The 25,202-nt window shown below is 48.9% G+C and overlaps 1 protein-coding gene and 1 pseudogene across 1 annotated transcript in view; one reads left to right on the forward strand and one right to left on the reverse strand.

The window, feature by feature from the left end:
* The window catches only part of AGBL4 (AGBL carboxypeptidase 4), a 653,722-nt gene that overhangs the window by 262,457 nt on the left and 366,063 nt on the right, over positions 1-25,202 (reverse strand). The window lies entirely within an intron of this gene.
* On the forward strand, positions 9,922-11,644 carry LOC142929841 (ATP synthase F(0) complex subunit k, mitochondrial pseudogene; annotated as a pseudogene).

The raw sequence follows: 25,202 nt of genomic DNA on the forward strand, positions 1-25,202 counted from the left end.
AAATAAATATTCTGATTTATGAAAGATAAATAAATACAAGTATTACAATTTCCCCCATCCCCCACCCGTAATCCAACAGGGGTGAGTCACTCGGCAGGGCAACCCTTTGGTGGGGTAAAGTGTGGGTACCCCCACCTCTTCCAAGACTCCTGGCGAGCGTTAAGGATTGCAGATCCCTCTAGTGGAGGATTTTTCCCCCAATCAGTGACATGAGCAAGCAGTTGCAGGGCTGCGCCTTTTCCTTTGAATGAACCAACCGAGCGTCAACCCTGCTGGAAGGCAATATCAAACTATGGTGCTCTCATCCATTGGCAACAAAGGTCCCCTCCTGCCAATTCCACATTGCTATGGCAATGTCCAGTGTCGCAAAAGGTCCCCAACCCATTGTATTGATGGGCCCTGACCCCTTGTATTGATGGACCCTGACCCATTGTATTGATGGACCCTGACCCATTGTATTGATGGACCCTGACCCATTGTATTGATGGACCCTGACCCCTTGTATTGATGGACCCTGACCCCTTGTATTGATGGACCCTGACCCATTGTATTGATGGACCCTGACCCATTGTATTGATGGACCCTGACCCCTTGTATTGATGGACCCTGACCCATTGTATTGATGGACCCTGACCCCTTGTATTGATGGACCCTGACCCATTGTATTGATGAACCCTGACCCCTTGTATTGATGGACCCTGACCCATTGTATTGATGGACCCTGACCCCTTATATTGATGGACCCTGACCCCTTGTATTGATGGACCCTGACCCATTGTATTGATGGACCCTGACCCATTGTATTGATGGATCCTGACCCATTGTATTGATGGACCCTGACCCCTTACCAACCGGGGAATTGACTCTGAAGCCTCCGATTGTGAGTTGAGCAATCTAACCACGCTGCCACCCACCCAGGCAATGAGCAGAAGCCAATACAAGACAACGTGGGTGCAACATGGCATCTAACTGTGACTGCATCTCAATCGATTGTACAGCAGCAGTGGGCGCACGTGTTATAGAATGGAGAGGAAGACGATGGTGTCGAGTTTTCTATTTCAACAGGGACAAGGAATTGACCGAGCGGATTGCTGGAGTTGAGAGCACGTCGAGGGGAGTAGAGTGAGATGAGAGGAGAGAGGTAGGAGAGTGAGTGGAGGGGAGTAGAGTGGGATGAGAGGGGAGATTTAGGAGAGTGCGTGGAGGGGAGTAGAGTGAGATGAGAGGGGAGATTTAGGAGAGTGTGTGGAGGGGAGTGGAGTGAGATGAGAGGGGAAAGGTAGGAGAGTGGGTGGAGGGGAGTATAGTGGAATGAGTGGGGAGAGGTAGGAGAGTGCGTGGAGGGGAGTAGAGTGAGATGAGAGGGGAGAGGTAGGATAGTGCGTGGAGGGGAGTGGAGTGAGATGAGTGGGGAGATGTAGACATTGGCGAGTCAAAAGAGCATCTGGGAAGACGTTGAATGCGATCTTCACATTTGTCCGGGGTGACTGGATTTGGCGCGAGTGGAGCGGTCAGAGTCTTTGGTCGCCGATGCAGGGGCACTGAGGGTGATTCGGAGTTTGGAGACACGAGCATCGGCTGCGGGGAGATCGTAGGCGACGCTCACCGAATGCACCGGTTCTCCAGCTTGTGTGTTGTGTGTGGTTTCTTTTTTAGCATTCTTCTTCTATCACGACAACTTCGCCTCGCAACGCGCGGACGCAATCTCAATTAAATAGCTGTCAGTCTCCCGTCAAGAGCGTCACGCTGGTCCATCGTCCCCCCCCCCTCTCTCCTGCAGCAGCGCGATCGCCCGGTTACTACAAGGCGTCACTCAGTCGCGGGACAACCCACGCCATCTGGGATTTTTTTTTAAACATTTTATTTGCGTGCTCTTAGTCACAAGTCTCATTTTGCCGGCTCAGGGGGGAGGGTGTGGGGGGGGGGGTGTGGGGGGAGGGTGTGGGGGGGGGGGTTGAGGGGGTTCCCCCGGCACAACTTCAACTTGCTCACCACGCTAGTGCGCGTCGGCGGATAGAGTCCGAGGCGTGCAAAGAGAAGTGACGGTCGAGGGTTCGTCACCGACTTCGACGCGCGGTTCGCGCTCGAAGCCGGTTTGAGCGGCAGGGGAGGCAGAGCCTCGCCTGTGATGCTCCAATGAAAATAGCTGTTACGATAAGTAACAAAAATATATATATAAAATAAAAAAAATTAAGATTTTTTTTTTTCCACTGATCTGTGTTTTTTATTAATGTAATTTCTGTACGATTACAGAGAGATAGTAGCAGGCACGCGCTTATTGCCACGCCTCCATCCAGTTTCTCGTCGCTGCTCCGCCTCTCGTCTATCCCTGCAGTGCTTGCAGCGGAGCTCCGCAAATCCGGCGATGTTGACTATAAAAATGTGTTGCACGCTCGAAATGAAGGACGTGGGCAGGTGCTCCAAATCGAGGGCGAACACATTTATAGTGGTCAATCTGTAAAATGCAACAGCACGTGGTGTCACACACAGCAATCCTCAACCGAGTCGCCATTAACCACGTGACTGGTGTACTAGTCCGGTTTATCAAATACCCTGCCAGCCACCCATAGGCGCAACTCAGTTATGGCATGCTGGTGGACACACGTGCATTGATGTACTGCGCAGCACATAAGGACTTTCACAAAAGCACACTTTACTCCCTTGCGCACGAGGAAATAGTTAAAAGAGTGGTCCATGCCTAATGTGCTACAAATGATTGGAATCATACAGAAATGACATAACACAGGTCAGTGGAAAAAAATAAAAATCTAAATTTTTATTTTCTAATTTTTTTTTACTTTTCGTACCAGCTATTTTCATTGGAGTATGACAGGTGAGGCTTTGCCTCCCCTGCCTGACCTGACCTCACGTCCCTGGTGAGCGGCGCAACTGCACTGTAGCCCACGGGCTGGAGGAGGGGCACAGGGGCCGGACTACGAATAGGGGGAGGCAATTGTACGGGGTTGCCATGTCATTTGTTCTATGTATGTACGTTTAACTTATTTTACACTGTACGTAGCCAACCGTGCTAATCGGATGTGGAGCAAGGCACCCCCCCCCCCCCCTGCTAACCGCGCTATGCCACAGATGGCAACAGCACAGTTCAGACATCCAACGTAGAAATGGAGTGAGGTCCTTAACCAAAGGTGAAACATTCCACGTTACTGTGTTGAAGGCCGGTTCGCGAGAACGGGCTAGCCCCCATATTGGCGTCTTTCAAAGTGGTGTTATCAACCAGAGAGGGACGACAGCATGAGTTGACCCCCTAACTGAGATTTGCGCAAGGCCGTCAAAAAGGCTTTTGGATGCCTGGAGCAAAAAGCCAGATGAGGCCTCACCTGAGGCCAGTCCCCTCCGCAATTTCTTAGCAGCCCCCCTAAGATCTGCGGCCTCAGGGCAAATTGCTCACCCTGCCACCCCCCCCCCTGCCCCCCACCTGGTCAGATAGATAATTGCCAAGAGAGGAAATTATACAGACACACGGATGTAAATATAGCAAAGAATAAACAGATAATCTCAGTGGTTCCATCTCAGTGCTCGGACGTGTCCATTATGAGTTCCCTGAGCTGCCTAGCCACCTCCAATTATTCACAATTAATGTCATCTCGTCACTGTTAATTCATCCAAATATTTTCATTTTGTTATTTTCTAAGAACAGTCCAACGCCTCCAGGACCCTTTGGTATTAACAGCGCTCCGCTAAGGAAAATTACGGCGCCAATGCCATCATCGCATTGACGAGACGGAGCGCCACTCGAACGCCATCGGAACGTTTTCCAAGCAACTCAATAAAGTGTTTTTACCCATTGCTCTCAATCCACGATTGTTGCGTCAGCGTCTGGCCAACTCCCGGCATGACGGCACCGCTGCCCGTACGGACGGCACGTAACGTTACGGTGAGTCCTAGAGAGCCACGTGGAACGGTCAGCTATGCCGGACTCCAATTCCACAGGTCGCCGGTTCAATTCGTGAATCACCCCCCCCCCCCCCCCGCGCCTCTGTCCACCCCGGGCAGAATAAACCGGTTGGCCACAGGCCGTGCGCGGTGGACTAAGGGGTGGGTGCTCCAACCTCATCCAGCGTGGAAAAGTCGACCAAATGTCCTCCAAAGGGGATCCTCTGAGCTGCCTCTAGTGCAGGCCCGACTGCTCGTAGTAACGAGAGCGAGCAAATTGCAAAGCCGGCAACCTTTGCCTTGGTAGCTGGCTGGCCCGCCGCCGCCATTGGCCACTCAATGTCCAAAAAAAAATAACATAAATCCCTCGCGGGTGTTTTAATCTTTCGCTAGCGACAGCAGCAGGAGCCGGCATCACCTTGAGGGCCCTTTAACACACGGAAGAGCACCTGAAAAACAATGTCAAGGGCAGCGTTATCATCCGCAGAGTGGTTTAGCGATGAATTATTCACATTGCCCGGCAAACGGCTCCGGCCCCCCGTTTTTGGGGGAGCGGCGCGAGGCCTCCCCCAGCCGCCGCCCACGCCCGGCGCGCTGGGGGCGCGCGCGTTCATCACGACGGTGGCGGAAGGCGCCGCGGACGCCGTTCGAAGGCTCGCGCGCAACCACTCCCGGCGCGCTGGGGAGGAGCAAGCGGGCCTCAGCGGCTGTTTTCTTCTGTCCGTTGATGCGAGAGGCTTGAAACCGCGGCGCCCTCGTCGCGTCGCTATATGTGTAGGGGTTTTTTTTTTGCGCTATTTTTTTTTAAACAGTGATGCTTTATTGGGCGTCCGAGTGGCACGTGTCCAACCGAGCGAAGTAGACGAAGTGCGCATGACAACAACGTTGCTCTGTGGGCTGTGATGTGTGTATGTATGTACGTACGTTGAACTTCTTACGCACCGCACGTAGCCAAACGTGCTAATCGGAGGTGCTTTTTGTTGCATGAAATCCTAGCGGGTGGAGAAAGTGGTGGAGTGCTAAGAGCGCACTGGGTTGTGAACGCGAGAGACCAGAGTTCTTTTATATCTTTTTTTATATATATACTTTGACAAAAACCCGGTACAAGGCACAAACTGTAACAGGTTGGGGGGGTAGGGGGAGAGAAATTCTGTGGACCGCAAGTCGAACTCAGCGCTCCTGGGTTCTGGGAAGGGGAGGATGTTGGGCTCTCTGCCCTGCTCACGGAGGGACTGCGAGCGGGAGCGTAGGTTATTTTATGAGAGAAGGAAGGCTTTTTAATGATTCGTACAAAATTTTACAGGTAAGGCCCACTGAGCTATTGCGTTATTTTTCAGAAGCGACCTGGTCATATAAATGATAGCTCAACGAAGTGGCGTATCACGTGGACATTTATAGCAGCCAAATACTCTAAACGGCGTGTTTATAAATCTGGAGGGAAAAACCGGAGGACACGGAGAAAAATCCACGTGACCACGGTGGAGAGAGACACGCAAACTCCACGTTTACAGGCATCGTCAGAACCCACGACGTCCGTATATCAGACGAGGCAGTTAATATCTCGCCACCACCGCAGAGGGCAGCGGAAGAGGAACACAAGTAAAGGTAAAAAAATGGGTGGGGGATGGAGGGGACGGAGAGAGAGAAGGGGAAGTGCATAGAACCGAATCCACCAAAACAAAATAACTTGGACGCGCCAACTGAGTTTAACGGCAGTTTCGGTCCCGCAGAGAAGTGGTGATTAACACCTGCCTGTCGCCGGAGGTGGTGGGCGGGTGGGGGTGAGGAAATCCCCCAGAGGGTAACCGGAGCTCTTCACAATTGAGACGAGTAAATATGCTTGGGGGGGGGGATAGGACACATCGCGAGGCGGGACAGTGGCCATCGGAAGAGACCGGTGGTGGTGGTGGAGCGGCAGCGGCTAAAAGAAGGAACGACGCAGATGCAGAGCGACGAGATTGAGCGGGAGCGAGGCGGACGGGAGCAGCACTGGACCGCGAGGGAAGGCGACGGCATTGTGGAGAGATCTTCATCCAGCAGTGGATTGACAATGGCTGGTGCTGCTGCGGATGATTAATAATGAATTTGGATCAATAATATTTTTGTATTATTTTATTGTTTCCCTTCTACGTGACTTTACCGAAAGAACCAAGAATATGAATCCCTGCAGTCACGAAAGCTTTAAATCAAAATTTAATGCCCTATAAAGTAAGGTCAATCAATGTATTTGTCTGACATTAACATTTCAACAGGTGCTCTGACATAAGCCACGCGCATAAAATCTTCGTTTAAAGAATAGTAAACACATATATGCAATGCTCCAAGAATACAAAATGTGTGTGTTTCCAACAGGTCATTCCGAAGGATGGAACAATGCGAACCTTCACAATAACCACCTTATTCGAGACCCAAACATCATCAGCACCTCCTGGCTTTGACACTTCTGGCAGACGCTGGTTTAACCATCACTCACATCAGCACATCACCAGGCTCATGAGTGTAAAATGAACTACGGGACACAACGCGACCGTGGCCATGCAACCCAAACTTTGGACCACGCAGTAAATCTCTGCAGTCTGTACTCCTTCGACGGACGTGGAATAGAAAACGACTCAAACTCTCTCCCGAAGCCCTCGAGTGGATAGCAGAACTTGACTTTGGCAATGCGGAAAGAGTAGAAAAAATTCCGAAGGAAATTATTTTCACGCGGAAAAAAACAATGTTACATTTTATTATCCTCGTTTACCCAAACAAGGGTCTCAAGACTCTTTATCAGAAGGGTCCTGCCAAGTTTTCGCAGGAGTGGGCGACATTGCTGCTGCTGCTGTGTAATGCAAATTGAGTACTTTTTGGGAAATATTTCAGCATTTGGATAGTTGGCAAATACCAGTAACGTTGTACGTGTGTTTGTTTAGTTAAAAACCGGAGAAGCTGGAGGAAGCGCAAGCAGTAACAGGGGGACGACGTACGACCTTCACAAAGAAAGTCACCCAAGTCGGGAATCGAACAGAGGCCCCTTCTTGCTGTGACGCGCGAGTATTTCCACTGCCACCCAATTCTCAAACAATCTGCTGACAATCACGGAATTCATTATTTGAAATTAATTATTCGTTTAAAGTTATGATTAAAATTATAATTTTCGAAATGGTTTCATAGCGTATGTGTAAATAAAGCGTGTTTAATGAGACAATATGAATATTAACCAATGTGTTCATGTGTCACATACGGATGTTCATTAATGCCAATGCATTGCTTACGATACGCGTGTACCTACATCAGGCCGTCGCTGCGAGCAAGGCATGTACGTGGATTAACGAGAAGTGCTTTGGACAGCCGCATGCAAATATAATCTGTTAATGCAGCTAATCAAAATATGATTACGCGCAACGCAGTGTTTAACCAACGTGTAATAAGGGTCCAATGATACCCACTAAGCATGCAATTTAATTACCACAATCACAGCCAAACTTTAATATATCTTTGCCTTGCGATCAACGAAACCGCAATTCGTCAAAACTGGCTCTCGAGCCGGTGTGTTGAGAGAGAAGATCTCGAATTCCTCAAGCGGGGATCTCAAATTCGATCTCTGAGAAGGCGCCATGGCTCGTCCCACCCCTCAATGTCTAACCGGGCCTTCGCCTGCATCACGTGGCAATTGAAAGATGCATCAGAATATGTTTTGTTTGTTACTATTTTATTCACCCTGGAGAAAGCCGATGAGCCATGAAGCTTTTTTTTCACACGCGTCCAGTAAAAGGGGCACGGGGTTAGAAAGTTACAACAAAAAACACTACGAAAAAAAACCGATAGGAGTTGAGTAAAGGAAAGCATATGACTAAAATTAAAGTAATATTCTTAATTTAACACGTAGGCTTTCGCGACCAGTATTATTCATAACAAAGATTTTGGGTTAGATCGCATCATTTATAAATGTCGCAGCCCTCCACCACCCGACAGGGCCAATCAATAAAAAATGTGTCACGTTGACAAAAGACAAATAGCTCACTACTTTAGCCCACCGGTGTGTTGAAGAGTACGACGTTTCGCTGGAAATTACATCCAGCATCTTCGGGCAATTTGCCAGAATAGTGAAGCCATCCACCTGCTTCCGGTCTTAAATGGTACAGGATGACGTCATCATTGTTGAACCCCATGTAAGAGAGCAGTAATCAGACACTTAGCATGTGATTCACCTGTAAGGAATTGCAATATGTGTTGTGCACGGCACACGAGCGGATGGGTCGGCATCAGCACGCCCGGCCGCCTTTGTCTCCCTCATTGCGATGTTTATACATGACCACTAGGTACTCATTTAAGGTTGAATCGACCTAGGGGAGGCCCAGGACCGGTTCAGATAATCATCACTTGTGTTGGCCGTGAGCAGGATCTAACTCACGCCTCTGGGTGTCATAGCGCAGCGCGCTAACCACTACACCACCACTCCCCACATACACACACTCACAAAGTAAATTTTAACGAGCTACGCGTGTTTTTTGTGACATGCGCGCACGAACGCGTACGATATCTCTATTTTAATTTGCGTTGGCGCATGCGATATAACTCGCGTGCACTCAGCATGCTGCTGGTACAAAGCGTAACGTTCATCATTTTTCATTAAAATACAAAAATGACTTTTCCAAGTGTTTAATTGGCAATCTTTTCCCCAAAACAACTCTGGTCGCTGATAGCAGCCGAGCCGAGCGCTACTTTTTTTGTAGCGACTGGCTCGTAAAGGACAGACGGACGCAGCATTTCCCAAGCATAGCAACGCTGAGAGGCTTCACGTCGTCTGTCACAGGAATGTGGAATTTTGCGCCGCGATCTCAGGCCGGCTGACACACGCGAGCCCCCTTCCCCCCCCCCCCCCCCTGTGCTCGTTTCGCGTATCGGTTGTTGTTGTAACGTTCTTACCCCGTGCGCCCTTGCTGAACATCTGCGAAAAAGAGCTTTATAGCTCATCGGATTCCTCCAGTTTAAATACATATTCTGGTTGCGCGTATTGAGTTCTAGAGCCAGGTTGGCGCACGACTGGGCAAGGAAGCTGCCCCACAGCCCCGCACCGAGGAAACCGAAGAGCATGATCTTAGTTTGTGACATTGCCGCTGTAACAACAAAAATAGCAGCAAATCGCACACATCGATGACCAGGCGATTTCAGCCGTCAAAAAGTGGGTGCACGACTTCACACGTGTCCATTCTTGGCGGGGAGTCGTCCCCATCCCGCCCACATCGTGCACGCTCTCCGCCGACACCGCTCTCCTCCCCAGCCGGGCTCAGGGACGGGAATACCAAACGGTGTGAATCTCGGCAAAGAAATGGAACCGAGGCGACCCGGATCGTTCGCTCAGCGCGCTAACCGCAGCCCCACCGACTCCTTAATACGCGCCGTACGTCGCGGAGTCATTAGCCGTGAGAGTTATCTCCGCGCCTAATGTGTCCTCTGCGCGCCCTTATTAACATCCGCAGGCCATGGAGGTGTCCGTGCGCAAGACAAAGCTCCCTCATTGAGCCTCGCGGGCGGCCGTTAGGGCGAGGGCTGTTAGCGATCGTCCGTCCCAAGTGGTGCGGCAGGCGGGCAGCATCTCCCGCGTCCCCAGTGCCGACGGTCCTCACACCATCATCACACCATCACCACACCATCATCACACCATCACACCATCATCACACCATCACCACACCATCATCACACCATCATCACACCATCACCACACCATCACCACACCATCACTACACCATCATCACACCATCACCACACCATCACACCATCACCACACCATCATCACACCATCATCACACCATCACCACACGATCACCACACCATCATCACACCATCACTACACCATCATCACACCATCACCACACCATCATCACACCATCACCACACCATCATCACACCATCATCACACCATCACCACACCATCATCACACCATCACCACACCATCATCACACCATCACCACACGATCACCACACCATCATCACACCATCACCACACCATCACCACACCATCACCACACCATCATCACACCATCACACACCATCATCACACCATCACCACACCATCAGCACACCATCGTCACACCATCACCACACCATCATCACACCATCACCACACGATCACCACACCATCATCACACGATCACCACACCATAATCACACCATCACCACACCATCATCACACCATCGTACACCCTTACACTCGGCACTACTCATTTGACGCTGAACGCAACGCAACGGGATGCTGCCGTGACGTAACGGTTGTTGGCACTCCCAGGCAGAGGTCTCCGGTCGCATTCGCTAACTCTCTCCCTAGAGCGGCGCAAGTGGAGAAGACCGCAGCTTAGGTTGCATTTGGTTGGGCTAAGATGTGGGAACTCCCAGCCTTTTCCAAGATGTCTGGCCAGTGTGAAAGAGTAGGCCAAGACACCCTCTCTAGAAGGGTTCTCCAGGGCTCCCTCTAGTGGAGGCTCTTCCGCCAGCAGTTGCCAGGAACGCCACGTGGATGCAGGCACAGGGGAAGGGTGCAACAGCAGCAGCTGGGGTAAGGAATTGGAGGCAGGGAATGTTTGCAACGAGGAGTTAAGGGGCGCGGCGGTGGCGAGATGTTAACTCCCTCGCCTAGTATGCAGGAGGTTTAGCGCTCGATCACGACCCTGACGCCTGCTGTATATTTGGAGTTTGCGTGTCTCTCCTCGTGGTTTTTCTCCGGGTCCTCCGGTTTTTTTCCCTACACATTTAGAAACGTGCGTTTCGAGTATTTGGCTGCTATACATTTCCACGTGATAAGCCACTTCGTTGGGCTATCATTTGCGACCCGGTTGCTTCTGACAGAGAGCTATATAGCAGGGTTGTGATACTTGGGGAGAGAATGAGAGATGGGATCAATGACAACCCCAAGCTTACGCGCATACTTTGCCGGTGTCCTGTCAGCATTTGGGAGGTTCTCACTTAAGCCTTAAGTCGATTGTCGACGTTCCTCCGACGAGAAGTGCCTCAGCTTGGCAACGCTGCCTCGAGGAGGTTCGAACCGAGCCGCTCCGAGACCGCTGCGAGGAGGCAGCACGTGAGAGTCCACGGCGTTGGGTTGGGCTCACGGCGTCAGTGGCCACGTGGAGCCGGGACGTTCACGAGCGGAGGAGCAAGCGACGACGGTCGGCGTTAAAATAGAGACGATTGAGGATTCGCCTGGTTCAGCCGCAGCCGCAGGAGGACACCACCGCCGCCTCTACCTCCTCCTCCTCCTCGCAGTTCAAGAGTCTTTCCAGGTGTCGCCATGGCCGGCCACGACTCTGGTGTTCAGAAACCAGTTCAAAGGCATCCAGAAATATGTAAACGCTTAACACCCTCATCGGCAGACGCAATTGCGTCCTGGCCACACGTGCAAACCATGCGGGCATTTTCCTGTTTTTTTTTCTCAAGTTTAAGTTAAAAAAAAGCCTAAGCAGATTCAAGCTTGTAACTTGATGAAGATGGGGACCATCCGACAACTCCACATTTGATTGTGAAGAAATTGCATTCTTCAGTAGCAGCTATACACATTATCCTGCTCTCTAATGTCCCGATAAAATAAGTTTTAACAACAACAAAATGGGGAAGTTTTTTTTTTCTTTTCCCGAGCAGGAGGAGACACATTTTGAAGAGCGGAGGGTGGAGGGCATGGGTGGACAAGGATGGATCCTTGTGGGAAACCATAACACAGAGGGTTCCTCGAGGAAGAGAGTGCCCTTCTGGGATTGTAGAAAAGAAATAAGGGGCTGTCCATAAATGACGTCACGCACCTGGGGGGGTGGGTCAGATATTTGTGACGATGTGTGACGAGGGGGTGGGGGGGTTTGAGAAATGTGACGTCACATCAAAATGTGCAACTTTAAATAAATATAGACAACACGTTCTACTTAATTTAATAGACCTTTTACTAAATGTTTTCTCCTACAACATCAGAGTGCAGCGTCACATTACATACGCACTACAATGACAATAGTTTAAATCGATTTGAAGCATGTTTTATTTATTTGGGGGGGGGGCAGAGTTTTGTGACGTCATATTTGAGGGGGGTTCTTATGACTTTTTGTGACGCCGTGTGACGATGGGGGGGGGGGTCAAAAATCGTCCAAAATCACGTGACGTCATTTATAGACGGCCCCTAAGAGGTTTGAGAGGTAAGAGCAGAACCAAGGAAGCGAGATGTTAACTCCATCGCCTGGTACGCATGAGGTCGTGGGTTCAATCCCGGCCCTGACGCCTGTGTATTAGGAGTTTTCCTATCTCTTTCCCCGCGCTCGCATGGATGTTTTTTGTCTCCAGGTCCTCCGGTTTCCCCCTCCACATTTAGAATCAGCATGCGTTCAGAGTACTTAGCTGCTATACATTCCCACGTAATTCGCCACTTTATTGAGCTATATCATTTGTGATGGCCCAGGTGGCTTCTGAAAAAAACACACAGCTTTCCAGCTCAGCGGGCCTTACCTGGCAAAGCAAACAAAAATAGTGGTAAAATAAATAGTTCAATAGTTTTCTTAACTCTGATGGAAGTCGCCTGCGTTGTCATGGTGACGCACGAGGAGGATGCAGTGGCGTCAAGTGCAGCAGGATCGTCCAGGAGTGAGGAGGGGCTCACGGGCCGAGGAAAGAGAAGAATTAAATTTACAGCACGCAGGAGAGCAGTTTGACAGGCGGCAGATTGTCCCGGCTCGTAAAGACCACGGATGGGAGGGTTGTCTGAAGGGGCGGGAGCCGAAAATTATTTCTTGGTGGGGGAAAGAAACGTTTGTTTTGCAAGCAAATGGGAGATTTTGAGATGGGGTGAAATTTTGTCGAGGTCCAGGGAGGATTTGTTTTGGGATGGGCAGTGATAGCAGCAGCCTCGAGAGCGAAGGGGACAATGTCGGGTGAGACGGAGGTGGGGGGGGGGCATGGTGGGGGGGGGGGGGCAGCGAGCCGTGAGCTTTGTGGGTGGGAGATCGCGCGTGGGTGAAAGTGTTTTTAGGCAGTGGGGAGCGGTGGTGTAGCGGTTAGCGCGCTGTTGCTACGGACCCGGACGACCCGAGTTCGATTCCCGCTCACGGCCAATACCCAGTGACGATTATCTGAACCGATCCTGGACCTCCCCTAGATCGACTCAGCCTCAAATGAGTACCTGGTGCGTTGTGTAAACATCGCCACTAGGGAGACAAAGGCGGCCGGGCGTGGTGCTGGCCACCCACCACCTCGTGTGCCGTTCTGTCCTTTATAGGTGCTCGCTAACAGCACTTGCCCTAACAGTCTGTTAAGGCTATACGGGGGATCTTTTTTTTTAGTATAGGCAGGAGACAATTGCACTGATGCTGTTTGCAGTGACCGGGCCGAGGGACGTGAATGGCAGGTGGTGGGTGGTGGGGAGACAGCAGAACAGGCCGGTGGAGGAACAGAGTCAGACACCGGAATGCCATTCCTGATTTTCTCGACCTTTTCAGAGAAATGGGAGAATAGTTTGCGCTTGGAAACCAGTGGAGCAGTGCAGGAGTCCCAGGCTGTTGGAGCGAGTTCACACTGACAGAAATAGATTTCGGGCTTCCAGTACCATTTGCAATCAGAGTGGAGGAGGAGCCTGATTTGGATCTAACCAGAGCCCACTGATAAGGTGCGTTGACGTGAGCCTTCCAAATCCGGCGGTGGATTTCCAGGCCGGACTCTTTCGACATTCTCTCAAGTCCGTGAGCTGCGATGTTTTGCTCACGGCGGGATGGTTGTGGAGCGAGAGAAGGAAGTTGGTCCCTGAGGAGGTGCAACACTTGGGACGGGGCGAGATCATTCACAGCAAGCGGTTAGAGGTGGCACCGTGGCACTCGACAGAACGACTTTGTGGGGGTCCAAGAAACAGGGATCAATACGGGAGCAGAGCGGTGAAGGGGACACGTGTGTGTCTGGTTGGTGAAGGCAGGCGGTCTCGGGGAGAGAACAGGAGAAGCGTATGAGGGAGTGGTCGCTAACGGTGTGCAGTGGAAGGAGACACGGCGGTGAGAGAGCGACGGACTTGGTTGCTGGAGATTCACGAGGTCAAGAGATGAAATTCGTTGGCAGAGATCCATGGATTGCAAAAGTTGACTGGAAAGGCGCTTGACATGGAATTAGACGGATTGTCAACATGGACGCCGCAATCGCATGTAAGGGAGAGCCCAGGTCAGGTTCAAGTACCAAGTGTCATTGCTATTGATGCTCCGTGGCCACGAATTGATCCCGGGTTGCAGAAATTGTACTGCAGTGTAGACAAACAAAGACAAAGATCCCCCATGTAGCCTTTACAGACTGTTGAGGCAAATGCTGTTAACGAGCACCTATGAAGACTGGCGCGGCACACGAGGGGGTGGGTGGCCAACACCACGCTGGCTGCCTTTGTCTCCCCAGTGGCGAAGTTTACACACTGCACCAGGTAGTCTTTTGAGGCTGAGTCGACCTACCTACGGGAGGCCCAGGACCGGTTCAGATAATCGTCACTGTTGTTGGCCGTGAGCGTGAATCGAACCCAGATTGTTGGGCTCGTTGGGCAGTGCAGCGCTAACCGCTACACTACCGCTCCACATTCTGGACACACGCAGACACAGATGCACACACATCAACACACAAAATACAAAGGTCTCTCACATATCGCCATGCAGACTGCTCGGACAAGTGCTGTTAACGAGCATGTATGAAGGAGAGATTTATTTTACCAGGACGTTAGTTTTTGCCTGAAACACGCGGGGCCACCATTGTATCCTCAGTACGGGTGTCCACACACCACGACGGGTAATTCACCGCAGGCTGAGTCCACTGAAATGAGGGCCGTGACAGATTCAGAAAATACTGGCTTCGGATTTCATCCATGGCGAGGTCGCAAGAGTAGCAGCAAAACATGCTAACCACAGTGCCACCAGTGTGTAATCACACACATCCACGCATCCCCCACGCACAAAGACAAAGAACCACCGTGTAGCTTTCACAGGCCAGTTAATAAAGTGCTGTTAGCGAGCACCTACGAGGCCTGGCATGGTACACGAGGAGTTGAAGTGGCTATAACCATGCCCGGCCACCTTTGTCTCCACAGTGTTGATGTTTACACACCAGACTAGTTACTCATTTAAGACTGACAGTCGACCTAACACAGGAGCCCAGGGCTTGGTACAAATATTGACCGTGCGCTCACTACCACGCTACCACAAACACGCAGGCGTTTAGTAGATGTTTTTGTTTATAAAGTAATCGATCCGTATATAACAAGCTGAATTATCATAATTAAACAATTTCTCTTTGAGGTTGCAGCTGGCACAGGTCATTATTGATCCTGCTGTTGGAATTTTGCAAACGCGCAAGTAAATTAATCATTTTAAGAAATTATATATTTACGTATTTTTCTTACAGGGTGATTAATTACTATAAAATTGGCCAATTATTTTGGCTAATTTCACAGCTGTTGTACAATCCTCTGGTCTAAAATTGAACAAATGTGTTCTCGAATTGAGTTGAGTCTAACAGTCAAAAGTGGTTGTCTGAAAAAAATCGAGCGCCCACCATAGGAATGTGGAATTTCCATCGTGTCCATTTCATTCATATGTTAATCCACTGTTGGGTGAAGGCCTCCCCACATCGTATGCGCTATGGCGGTTGTTTTACCATACTTCACCAGGCTGGTACAGTGAGGGAAAAGTATTTGATCCCCTGCTGATTTTGTACGTTTGCCCACTGACAAAGAAATTATCAGTCTATAATTTTAATGGTAGGTTTATTTGAACAGTGAGAGACAGAATAACAACAACAAAATCCAGATAAACGTATGTCAAAACTGTTATAAATGGATTTGCATTTTAATGAGGGAAATAAGTATTTGACCCCCTCTCAATCAGAAAGATTTCTGGCTCCCAAGTGTCTTTTAAACAGGTAACGAGCTGAGATTAGGAGCACACTCTTAAAGGGAGTGCTCCTAATCTCAGCTTGTTACCTGTATAAAAGACACCTGTCCACAGAAGCAATCAATCAATCAGATTCCAAACTCTCCGCCATGGCCAAAACCAAAGAGCTCTCCAAGGATGTCAGGGACAAGATTGTAGACATACACAAGGCTGGAATGGGCTACAAGACCATTGCCAAGTAGCTTGGTGAGAAGGTGACAACAGTTGGTGCGATTATTCGCAAATGGAAGAAACACAAAAGAACTGTCAATCTCCCTCGGCCTGGGGCTCCATGCAAGATCTCACCTCGTGGAATTGCAATGATCATGAGAACGGTGAGGAATCAGCCCAGAACTACACGGGAGGATCTTGTCAATGATCTCAAGGCAGCTGGGACCATAGTCACCAAGAAAACAATTGGTAAGACACTACGCCGTGAAGGACTGAAATCCTGCAGCGCCCGCAAGGTCCCACTGCTCAAGAAAGCACATATACATGCCCGTCTGATGTTTGCCAATGAACATCTGAATGATTCAGAGGACAACTGGGTGAAAGTGTTATGGTCAGATGAGACCAAAATGGAACTCTTTGGCATCAACTCAACTCGCCGTGTTTGGAGGAGGAGGAATGCTGCCTATGACCCCAAGAACACCATCCCCACCGTCAAACATGGAGGTGGAAACATTATGCTTTGGGGGTGTTTTTCTGCTAACGGGACAGGACAACTTCACCGCATCAAGGGGACGATGGACGGGGCCATGTACCGTCAAATTTTGGGTGAGAACCTCCTTCCCTCAGCCAGGGCATTGAAAATGGATCGTGGATGGGTATTCCAGCATGACAATGACCCAAAACACACGGCCAAGGCAACAAAGGAGTGGCTCAAGAAGAAGCACATTAAGGTCCTGGAGTGGCCTATCCAGTCTCCAGACCTTAATCCCATAGAAAATCTGTGGAGGGAGCTGAAGGTTCGAGTTGCCAAACGTCAGCCTCGAAACCTTAATGACTTGGAGAAGATCTGCAAAGAGGAGTGGGACAAAATCCCTCCTGAGATGTGTGCAAACCTGGTGGCCAACTACAAGAAACCTCTGACCTCTGTGATTGCCAACAAGGGTTTTGCCACCAAGTACTGAGTCATGTTTTGCAGAGGGGTCAAATACTTATTTCCCTCATTAAAATGCAAATCAATTTATAACATTTTTGACGTGCGTTTTTCTGGATTTTGTTGTTGTTATTTTCTCTCACTGTTCAAATAAACCTATCATTAAAATCATATACTAATCATTTCGTTGTCAGTGGGCAAACGTACAAAATCAGCAGGGGATCAAATACTCTTTTTCCCTCACTGTAAGTGCCAGTTGATGGTGAAGGGGTTTTGGGTCCAGCAGCAATTTATATAATCACTCGCCACTGATGTTAGCCGTGGCTTGGGAGTCAAACTTTGGTAGATGGTTTATTTCCTATTCAGTTAGAAAAAGTGAATCGTTAATGGACTTGAGCGTGTTCGTGTTTGTGCGTATGAGCGGTGGTGCAGTGGTTAGCGCACAATCCGGCGACCCGAGTTCAATTCCCGCTATCGACCAATAACAGTGGCGAATATCTAAACTGGTCCTGGGCTTCCCCTAGGCCGACTCATCCTTACATGAGTAACTGGTGTGGTGTGCAATCATCAACACTGGGGAGACAAAGGCGGCTGTGCGTGGTGCTGGCCACCCACCCCCTCGTGTGCCGCGCCAGCCTTCATAGGTGCTCGCTAACAGCACTTGCCCCAACAGTCTCTTTAAGGCTATACGGGGGGGGGGGGGGGCGCTCTTTGGAGTGGGTTTAGAAGGCTGGCAGATACGAAGAGGTTGCTGTAGCGGCAGCGTTAGCGAAAAGAGCTTTGCCCGAGTAAGTGGTTAGTGCTCTGCGCTACTTCACCAGAAACCTCACACAAAGTGCTTGCCACAAATTAACAACAATACCTTGCTGATCTCGTCAAGAAACATAAACAATCATGCAAACTACCGGTCATCCTCGCAGCGGTTTTTGTTCTCGCCATCGAACAAAGGCGGTCACCACATTGCGGGCTTTCATATGCACTTCCGCGGCCGTCTGGAACATTCTTCCTACCGATATTAGGAAGCCGCTGGAGCGATGTACTTTTAAATCTCGATTGCAAACTCATTTCTTTAGAACGACTTTGTGCGTTTAGTTTGTTGTCCTTTACCCGCACCTCCGATTAGCACGGTCGGCGACGTACGGTGCGACAGAAGTTCAACATACACACACGTGCAGTTCAATTTCCCGCTCAAGGCCAACATCAGTGAGGATCCGCCCTGGGCCCCTAAAGGTACGTAAGCTCAGGTGTAAACACTAGAGACCCGGACAGAAGTCTCGTTTGCAGGAGTGAGCTGGATCACCAACGTGGCAAAAGTAAAGTGAATACATTACGGCAATGAAGCAACAAAAAATATCAACCAGAACAAAACCAACCGCGTCGCACAAATCTAAATCAACGTTAAATAATACATTCCCTGTAGCGCGAGTCACCTCGGGCAAATTCTTTTTCGGCTGATCGTAGTTCAATTACAAGTTAAGTTACGAAAAAAACACATTAAACAGCTAGCGGGTGACTATTGCACTTATATGTAAATAGACAGGGATTTAAAGCATTGCAGGATAAATACGGCACGAAGAATTCAATCAGCGAGTGAAAAAACGAAGCTGCTTGTGAGATCCGTTGAACTCCATACATCTCTCCACGCTTCATCGGGGTTGAATTCGCGTTGCTGAAGGTTAAGCGCGCGTGGGTCCAAAAGGGGGCTTGAGTGACTTCAAGCGATGACGAGGGACTTTATTGAAGCCTGATGAATGGGAAAAGGGTGACGATCTCCCTCGATTCGCAGGAATTCCCGGAGGGTTGCGGCGTTGCGGCGGCTGGGTGGGGGGAGGAGATGTTGTTGTGACAGCAAACGGGCAGTCAGGGCGTTGAGGTCGACTGCTACACCACCACATTGCAGTGTTCAGCTGGACGTCGACCGGTCGACCATGAGTAGTCGCCACTCGATAGGCGACAGAGTACACAAGGGCCGTCGTTGGTGTCCGGCAGCACTGGTGCCGATCGGCTTCCCCTAACATGCCCTGGCTGATCTGTGGCTCTTTGGAGAGAAAACGAAGGCCAAGGTAACAAACATCTTGTCTGATGAGAAAGAAAAAAAACGGCTGAAGAAGCAACAGCAACAACGCAGCGGCGACGACAAAGGGGAAAGAAGTCGTTCTGCCCAGCAGAGGACACGACCGCTTACCCTTCCCTGCCAAATCCTCACCCCTCCAAACTCATCGTTTCTCCAAACACACACAAACGACATATCGGTCGAAGGAGTATTGGAGTGTGCATCTTTGGAGCTCTGCTGGGCACGTTTTAATGTGCATGGGACACCTCCGATTCGCACGGTTGGCTACGTACGGTGCGAAAGATGTTCAGCACACATGCATACATGTATATACGCACGCAAAAATACTACTCATATATGAGTCTCTGTCTTGTCTCCCAAGGGGTCCATCACGGGTCCCAGGTCACGCGGTGTTTCCAGCCTCCAAGGGAAGAGGCAGCGAGGTTCAGCATGGGCCAAGGGTTTGCTGTACGTCAAAATGCATTTACGAGTGAAGGTTGTCATGAAAAATAAAACAAAGCTCAGCAACAAATCGTGATTGAGATGGGAGGGGAACCAAGGACATTTTAAAAGCGATGGAATTTCGGGTGTTTGTGGTATGGATCGCGGATGACTATCTGGGAACCACGTGGCGTTTTTGGCCTTGCTACAGTGCACTTTGGTGTTTTGAAGGCATCTCATTTTTCGAGGATTTTGGTCCCCCGCATAAACACTTTCAATAAGTAGAGTGCATAGTTTCGCGTGTGTGCATTAAATATGAACTTGGCCCAATGAATCTCCCTCTTGAGTTGAAAGAGGAGCTGATAACCCGGTCTTGGGAGTGGAGATCATAGTGATGAGTGGAGTGGTTAAGTTTATAAGAGGAAGCCAAATGCAGAATGAAAGATAGGATTTATCTCATCCAAAAGTGGTTGCAAAGGTTGATTTGTATGTGATGTCAGCATAGTCGAGGAGATGAACAAACGTAGCAGCTATTCAACGTTTCCGTGCGGAAGATGAGACAGGATTTGTTGCTTTGCAAGGTCCTCATCTTCATTATTCATTTTTTATTCAAAATTTTAAATGTGAATTTTGAAGTTGAGATGAGAATTGAGCCAATTTTTATGACATGCTTGTACGAGGATGAATGTGTGCGCATGCATGTGTATTGTGGAGGGGGGAGCGGCAGTGTAGTAGAAACGCGCGTTTAGAGTATTTGGCTGCTAAAAATGTCCACGTGATGAGCCACTTCGTTAAGCTACCATTTGTGGCCAGGTCGCTTCTGAAAAACAGCTATGTGGCTCAGTGGGACTTACCTAGTACAATTAAAATAGTTTAATGGTCTATAGTTGAGCGATTAGAGTTCTGCGCTTCGAACCCGATGAGTTTAATTCCCGCTCACGGCAAACACCAGTGACAATTATCTGAACCGGTCCTGGGCTTCCCCTAGGTCGACTCAGCCTCAAATGAGTACCTGTTGCGGTGTGTAAACATCGCCACTGAGGAGGCAAAGGCGGCCGGGCGTGGTGTTGGCCACCCACCCCCTCGTGTGCCGTGCCATCCTTCATAGGTGCTCGCTAACAACACTTGCCCCAACAATATGTTACGTCTATACGGGGGATCTTTGTCTTTTGTGTGTGTATCAGCATCGAGACCACTGAACTGGACAATTTCATTATCCCACTTAATAAGAAATGAGCTAAACATCCCAAGCAGGACCTTCTCAAAGCATCTCGAGACTCGTTGAGGCTTTCCTTGATAAATCAAGGACTATTAAACTTCACTAATAACAATGTTAAGCCAGCCTGAGCTGCAGGAGAGCCAGCTAAATGCACAATCGACCTTGAAAGCAGCAGTTATTTGGAAATTAAAGTCATGGACATCATTTGTCAAGAGCACAGCAAAATAATTCTAAATCACAATAAAACGAACCTGTGACCAAATTTTTGGAGTGCGTCGAATCCAGTCGGAGCTCAGAACCTAAGCAAGTTTAAGCCTGGACAGTGGTTGGTTTGACACCCGCCATGCATGACGGATGTTAAAGGGGAAAAAAAACAGTCCAGCAAAATCATTGTACTGTATTCCTATGCTCCCGGGTATATGCTCCACGCCTCTCACCATCCTGCACTGACCAGCGAGATAAAGCACGGTCAAACAACTCACGCGACCCGCACTGCATCGGGATGACTTCATCCAGCAGTGGAGTGACATGCACATCGACAATGATACTTAGAGAGCAATACTCTTTGTGAGGGCCCAGCTGCAGAGTGAGTTGCTCGCAGTTGGAACGTTTGTAAGTCCAAATGGAGGATGAGGGTTGACTTAGCTCACCATCCCTCCCTCCGGCGTTGATAAATTCGCACCATAGTGGTTGTCCTATGGGAGAGACTCGCTCCCGCCAAAGGACAGTGGAATATCCACGACTGGGCTTAGCGTTGTACGTAGGAGATGTGCGCCGCCTGAATGTTCGAGGAAGAAATCGTTTGGAACTTTTGACTCGACGCTCGCTACTTTTTTGGCGAACCCCATGACTCCTCATCGCCCCGCAGGAAGAGCTGGTGCCTCCGGTATTGCCATACACCACGGCAAAGCAGAAAAAAAATCAGCTGGATTACACGGAGCAGCACTAAGCCGTCCGTACTGGCGGATGAAGCACCCGTGCGATAAGCCGTAATAAGCTGCTGTAAATTCCATTAGCTCAGGGGGCCCCCCATGTCACGAAAAGCCAATTGCCGCCTGGCTGAATTCCCAAAGCCCGGGGCACGTGCATATTGCATGGAACGATCGGAATTTTTTACGGTAAAAAAAAATATGTATATACGTACTTTGTTGTCTTTATCTATTTATTAAAGGATAATAACGGGAAGTAAAATCATCTAAAGTGGTTTCACACTAAAAAAGAGTGTTGCATCATGGTCCGTCAACTGTTAACAGCGTCAAGCGAGTGGAGGAATGCCACATCCTGCGACACAGGCATGTCTAGTCTATCCATAGGACAGCCACTGTTGGTTTCCCATGACATGCAGCTGTACTTGTTTAATAGAATCCAGAGTGTGAGTCGTCTGCTGTGGCCACAGAAACGTTCAGCCAGAGGAGCAATCATCATAATCCCAGAGAGCCTCATTTGAGGCTCAAGACTATTTTAAAGGAGGCCGCTGTGTTTAAATATCTAGCTCTCACTGCGATTTTCGGTTTAGTTTTCAGTTTTTTTTTTGGGGGGGGGGGGGGGGGGCTAACCGCCAGACTGAATTATCGGTTATAATGACGCTTATCACCGTATTGGCAACTGTGTTATTTATTTTCGTAAGAATAGTTTTTGAAGCAGCGCGCAACACCTAAAAGTCACGCGTATCAGGTCAGAGCCAATGTTGCGCGTGCGCCGCTCAAATCGACGGCGCGATCCTGACACTCTTCATTTCTTAATCAATTTAACCTTCTCCTGTTGCCAATTTCCGAAGGCGGCCGCCCATTTGTATTCCGCCTCGGTTAGCCCGTGCCTTTCCGTGCTCGGCATTTTCAGATTTCGCGCAGGGAGGGAGGGAGGGCTTGTCTCAAATGCCTGCTGTTTATGTCACGTTCTGCGAAGGGTTGTGTTTAGGCCCGTGGCGTGGACTGGGGCGCTCGCGTGAGATGAGAGCCATCGGGAGCAGAGCTTCTGGCTACTGTTGCAGCAGAACTTCCTTCGTTCGGGGGGAGGGAATGAGAAACGAGGTGGCCTGCTAGCTCCGAGTGGCTGAGCACTGAGCTGGCCTCGGCCGAAGTGCGGAGTTTGAATCGTGGATGGTGATTCACGTGCGCCTTGTGCGTTAAATAAACTATCTGGCAATGCTGCTGCTGTTGCTGCGTGGGCAATGGTGCACACGCACAAATGATACAATTTGAAAAAAAGACTGAACACGTTCGTTAACAACACTGTGGCCTTAAAAAGGAAAATAATTATCTACGATAATCACCCAGAAATGTCTGTCCGTCCCGCGCGTGACGTCACTCCACATGAGGCCCACCCCCCCTCATTAATATTCATGAGTGGGTGGACTTTTACACTAACGCAGAGGAAGGTCAAGCTGAATTAAATAATTTATTTAGCAAAGTCGCTTCAAATATGACGTTTATTTACAGAAAGTGACGGTAAAAAATAAATCTACTTTGCACAATGCTACATCCGTGCGTGACGTCACTGCAAAAGAACCCCCCCCCCCCTTCATAAATATTCATGCACGCGTGGAAATTTACACTCACGCACAAGAAGGTCGTGCACTCCACATGCCGCACCCCTCCCCTCCTTAATAATCATGAGCGGGTGACGTCACTCCACATGCCGCACCCCTCCACAATAACCATGAGGGAGTGACGTCACTCCACGTGGGGCATTAATAATCATGAGTTGAACAATTTTTCTCTTGAATATTTCAGAAGTACTACAATATACACCCATCCTTGGACAGGCAAAAAAGCTCGTCTAAATATAAATACAAACACCGATGCAGCCGCTCAAGTTTGGGGAATTGGCCCTTAGGAACCAGACAAAAAGAGTTCCTTTAAGCCTGAAAAGTACATTATTGATGATTAACTCTTGTTAGCAGTGTTTCTTTTTTTTAAGGAGAACTAGCCTCTGAAAACAATTACACAAATTAAAGATAAAAGCATTCTATAAATTATTCGCGCGTTTGGTGAGTAATTAAATCATGAATAAGTATAAAACACCTCTTAAACATGTTTACATCCCAATAATTGCATTTCTTGAAACAGGGAAAATAGAAATACAACAAAGCCGCTCCTATAAAGGCAGCAAAATTAATTCCTCAAACCTAAAGAGCAGGCACTGACGCCTTTAACAATCTATCAAATGTTCCGATCAATTGATTCCTGAGTCAGGCAGTCAATCATTCAATCAATGATTTTACCGAGATTACATTAAAACAGTGTAAATGTTATGGACTGCAAGCATTACCTCACAAAACCTGCATTCGTATGCACTTAAGAGATTTGGGGAGCATGTTTGCTTGTTGCACATTAGCTCCGATGATATCAGGGTTAGCAGTATGTATGTGAATGTATGTTGACCTTCTTTCGCACCATACGTAGCCAACTATGTTAATCGGGGGTGCGGCCAGGCCTGGTGAGATGGCGGTTTTCTAATCACCAGGCGGCGGTTTTCAAATCGCCAGGCCTGGTGATTATAAAACCGCAGCGATGTGTCAGTTTCATAATTGCCAGGCCTGATGAGGCGACGGTTTTCTAATCCTCAGGCCTGGTGACACAGCGGTTTTATAATCACCAGGCCTGGTGATGGTGTGGTTTTCTAATCCTCAGGCCTGGTGATGCGGCGGTTTTATAATCCTCAGGCCTGGTGATGGTGTGGTTTTTTAATCACCAGGCCTGGTGAGACAGCGGTTTTTCAATCAGCAGGCCTGGTGAGGCAGTGGTTTTCTAATCACCAGGCCTGGTAACGTGACAGTTTTATAATGGTTTGGTGATGCAGCGGTTTTTTAATTGCCAGGCTTTGTGATGCCGCGTTTTTCTAATCCTCAGGCCTGGTGACGCGACGGTTTTATAATGGTCTGGTGATGCGGCGGTTTTTTAATAATCAGGCCTGGTGACATGTATGTTTTCTTGTACAATGCACAATATTTAGCTTTGTAAGTTCAAATCCCAATTAGGAGTGAGCGGTAACTTGTGCCCTTCATCGCTACGTGATTCATAAAAATTAGTCTAGTAACACTTTGTAAAGTCAACAAGCGATGGCCCTTTTACATGGATCGGCCTTCACCATAGTAATTTGGCATTTCCACAATTGGTTTATGACCTCAGAATCAGAATATTTATTTATATTGGAGGAATCCGATGATAGATAAATCTCTTTTTCACAGATGTCCAATGGGGGCAGGTCACAAAAACTTTACAGCAAGAACAATACAAAAACACAACAGGAGTGCAAATGATAGGAAAGGTAAATAAATCACTTTTAAAAATATGCAAATCAAATGTAATAACTCTTTTTAATCTTAACAGGTAAAGCCCACTGAGCTATACGTTTACTTTTCAGGAATGACCTAGCCACATATGATAGCTCAACAAAGTGGCGTATCATATGTAATATACTGTGATGTGCACCTACCATGGGAAATGTGGAATTTCCATCAATGGCTCAGGGTCGTTATGTGACAATGAGCATCGCATCACAACTTATTTACGTAGACTCTTCGACTTTTCTTTCTGAATCGCGCTATCGGTGTCGAAGTGTGGGGTGAAGCATCGTCCTGTCTGGAGTGT

This window comes from Petromyzon marinus, chromosome 35, assembly GCF_048934315.1.
Source record: "Petromyzon marinus isolate PM22_M1 ecotype Great Lakes invasive population chromosome 35, UKy_Petmar_22M1.pri1.0, whole genome shotgun sequence".
Taxonomy (NCBI): domain Eukaryota; kingdom Metazoa; phylum Chordata; class Hyperoartia; order Petromyzontiformes; family Petromyzontidae; genus Petromyzon; species Petromyzon marinus.